Here is a 4,249-nt window from a genome sequence, read left to right as displayed (position 1 = left end):
GTCTGGACCAAGCACGACACCACCTCGGTGTTGAACGCCGTGATAATGCCTGCTCGGGCTCAAATCCCCCTCCCCCACGAGCTCCCCCTCGACGCGCCGCCACCCATGCTCAGACCTCGCCTCCGCCCATGCCCCCGCCCTGTCCCCTCCCCTCTCCTCCCCAGAAGAAAAGAGAAGAGAAGAGACGCAGGAAGATCGAACCACCAGATCGAGTGGCGGCCAGATCCATCTGCCACGGTCGCCCAGGGCTCGCGCGCCTCCGACGACCGCGGCCGTGCCCGTGTGTCAAGGGCCTAGTAGGAGATGCTTCTGCTCCGCCATGGCCATGGAGCTTCCTCCCAATCCAAGGTCTTGGACTGGACGGGGACGGCTGCTCTTCCAAGGTCTCGTCTCTTCTCTTCCGATCCATCCATCCCACACCCCATTCTATTTGCATATGTGTAGATACATATTCAGATCAAACTGAACCCCAAACCATGGGCACTACTTCAAGAAATATAGTCCAGTAGGACCACGGAGGTGTGTCCCGGTAGAGTAAAAAAACATCCTCTGCCTTATGCCCTATGTGTTAGTTATTTACATACGTACGAGGAATCTCTGATTCATACCCTAGATTGCATAGATGCTGTTAGTATGATTCAGTCTCTCCAGCTTTTTTATGTCAACTAGGAACGTCTGCAGTCATTTGAAAAGCTAATCTTGATAACCATGTACTATCTCATCATACTCTTCCTTCAAAGGGATAAATAGTGCCTTTCACAGTATATTCTCCTGGATAGTTCTGTCCTATTTCTAACATTTGAATATGGTAGATTGACCTCGGAATCAAATTAAGGTTTCTAGACCCTTTCGCAGAGTTGCTCCATCATCCATCTGCATGTTTTTATATAGGTTGCCATGTTGCTACAAGTTAGTAATTTAATGAAATCATCCCACTGTTCCATTAGTTACTGCCTAAGAGATTGTTGCTTTGTACCATCTGAACCTGACTAGAAATAGTTATTTTCGAAGTTGGCCCTTTGCTGGAGTTTGATAGCATATTACATTAATACAATTTATTTGCCTCATGGAGAGAATATGATCCTGTTATTCACCTGAATATCATTTGTACCAGCTGATTTTAGGACAATGTATTCAATCATCATGGCTGGTTTCCTTTCCCCTTGGCAATTGCTTAAACAGAACAACTGAACAAGACTGATTTTATTTGATGCATTATATACATATATACATACTCCTAAAACCAAGCATGTTGAGACTTTTTAAATATACACAAGAAAATGCATTGTGGGCATTGCGGCATCTAGCTTAGAAAGTGTCATGGTGGCAACTTTTGCCGAACATAAACCAACAATTTAGTAGTCAAGGAACCATCCTTTTTCCTTATGCATGGAAGAAATAGATCATCTTTTGCTGTACCGCACTATTTGGGTGCACACTCAGTACAATATCTTTAGCTTCTTCAATATGTTCAGGAATTAATCTTTCTCCAATATCTTCAGCTTCTCAATTTTGTAGAATTTTAACAAAAGAATGCTTGGATAAATCTCTACCATTAAGAGAATAGTGACCTTGGAACATAACTGGTTGTACCAAGAAAGTTTAAGAGGGATATGTATGATCATTTCTAATTAGCTCTACTTCAGATTTCACTTTACCATGGTCTGTAAGCATAGGAGCCTGGCAGTTTTCAAACAGACGGATAAATAGTTCATACTTTTATTTTTTTTGTTAAACTGATTTGATTTTATGCCTGCTTTACGTATTGCGTTTTTTCTTAAATTGACTCAAAATTTTATGGCTGCTTTACTTACACAAGGGCACAATGATGAATTTTAAGGACGATGCTCCTGGTACACAACATCCTTACATCATAATCACCTATCTGAACGGTGCACAACATCAATGCTTTGTTAATGCTAAGTCTCATGATTGCTTTTGTGTGCAGGAAAGAAAGACTTTGTTCTCTTAACAAGGATGGAAAGTATAACATCATACAAAAACCAACGTGGACAACCCACATCTGGTAAATTGTTTAGCATTTGCTATAATGCATAGAATCTTGGTGTGGGTTAAATTGCTTTAGACATTTACACTTGTATAATTGTTCTGTATGCACGAGCAGGATGTCATGAGCATGGGCGTGATGCCTTCACTGCGGACTCCATTGCAATGTCCCATGCAATATCTCTTGCCACTGATATGTGGGTCGTGAGGGTCGTTTTTTAAATGGACTAGCAACTCCTGGTGGAAGCACTGAATATCAATAAGGTGGACTCGTCGGCCTATGCTGCTGTTATTGAGGATACCAAGTACCAACTCAAATTATGGTTTTCTTATTATGAAATAAATGTATGTCGTTGCTTGGCAAACTCTGCTGCTCATGAGCTTACTAGTCTTGGCAGGATGTGCGGACCTAAAAACTATGAGGAATGGGAGGCCGGTGTACCGGCCCTTGTGGCTGCCTGTGCTTTGGGTGATTCAGCCCAGCACCGTTAAGTTATAAAGCAATGTTTTTTCTCAAAGGAGAAGCTTTTAGTAGATGTACTTGTGCTTATGCTTTACACATTTACACTTGTATAATTATTCTGATCCCTGAATTACATGCTTGATGACACAGTATTAGTCCAGTTAGTTTAGTGATAGTTGTTGTATGTTATGTTCAACTCATTAACTAGATTTTTGTTATTTCTTGATTGCAGGATCCAAAGAACTAGCTGGACTGGACTCTAGATCACGGACAGTTTAGTCTTCGCGGTTAATTAGGATGGCTAAATTACATTTGAGTTTCATTTGATTGATATTTGCTATGAGAATTATGATTTTACATATTATATGTATGGTTTTGAATATTGTAATTGAAAGCTGTATTTTTTTACGGTTGCAATAGGCTGTTACCAGAACACACTTTCGGTTGCCACATGCTAGCACCACTACAAATATAGTGTTGCATCATATCTCAGTCGCTATGCCTACCTGTTTTGTTGCACAAGGATGCTGCAACAGAGAACTTTATATTGTCGCAATGGTTTGGCACCACTATTTTTTGCGCGATGCAATAACTGTTTGGCGCCACCAAAGTAAGTTTTGTTGAAATAGAGTATTGCCACGAAAATTTTAAATTGTCGCAATAGTTTCTTGCTACAAAGATTTTACCTGTTGTGATACCTATTTATCACCACCAAAACAAGTATGTTGCAGTTTCCTGTTATGACGACTAGAATATTTGTTGCCATAAGTTAATGCCACAAGTGCAGTGGGTCGTGGCAACATGTCTAATGCCAGGAAAACAAGGATTGTTGCCATAGTTTATTGCCACAAGTGTGGTGGGTCGTGGCAACATGCCAAATGCCACAAAAACAAGGATTGTGGTCATAGTTTATTGCTAGCATTGACTATTACCACAGAAGAGTAGTGCGCCACGAAACGGCCGTCGTTGCCATAGATTGTTGCCACAAGTGTCTATCGCTACGAGATATCGGTTGCCACGATTCGTTACATGTTGCATTAAAGCTATCTCCACAAACCAAATTGTGGCATTAGGTGAGTGTTGCCACGGGAAAACATGTGGAAACTTCCCGCATGGATGTTGCAATAGCACGCTTTATTGCCACAATTGCTTTTTCGTGGCAATAACCTATTACCATGTGTCCAGTCGCAACGGCTGCCAACGAATGTCGTTTCGTGGCAATAGGTACTTATCGCCACGAAAAATCATGTATTACAACAAACGATTTTGTTGCAATAGACCCGGATCCTTGTAGTGTATGAATCTTATTCTGCTTGATTGACGGTAGCATTATAAGATGATCTCTCACTAAATTTCAAGGTACAAGTGTTCTCCCTGAGTATGCACCGTTGCCAAAGTTCGTCGTGCCGAGACACCACGTGATGATCGGGTGTGATAAGCTCTACGTTCACATACAATGGGTGCAAGCCAGTTTTGCACGCGCAAAAATACTCGGGTTAAACTTGACGAGCCTAGCATATGAAGATATGGCCTCGGAACACTGAGATCGAAAGGTCGAGCGTGAATCATATAGTAGATATGATCAACATAGTGATGTTCACCATTGAAAACTACTCCATCTCACGTGATGATCGGACATGGTTTAGTTGATTTGGATCATGTGATCATTTAGATGACTAGAGGGATGTCTATCTAAGTGGGAGTTCTTAAGTAATATGATCAATTGAACTTTAATTTATCATGAACTTAGTCCTGATAGTATTTGCATAACTATGTTGT

General features: G+C 41.2%; 1 long non-coding RNA gene across 1 annotated transcript; it reads left to right on the top strand.

Annotated features, from left to right (window-relative positions):
- The first annotated feature begins 277 nt into the window (after nt 1-277).
- On the top strand, nt 278-2,008 carry LOC119358753. The gene is made up of 3 exons (XR_005172292.1): nt 278-383; nt 1,820-1,853; nt 1,949-2,008. It is a non-coding gene; the product is annotated as an uncharacterized LOC119358753 (long non-coding RNA).
- The last annotated feature ends 2,241 nt before the right edge of the window (nt 2,009-4,249 follow it).

This window comes from Triticum dicoccoides, chromosome 2A (genome assembly GCF_002162155.2).
Source record: "Triticum dicoccoides isolate Atlit2015 ecotype Zavitan chromosome 2A, WEW_v2.0, whole genome shotgun sequence".
Classification (NCBI taxonomy): Eukaryota; Viridiplantae; Streptophyta; class Magnoliopsida; order Poales; family Poaceae; genus Triticum; species Triticum dicoccoides.
The sequence above is the reverse complement of the archived record's forward strand: the minus strand, read 5'-3'. Positions and strand labels throughout refer to the sequence as shown.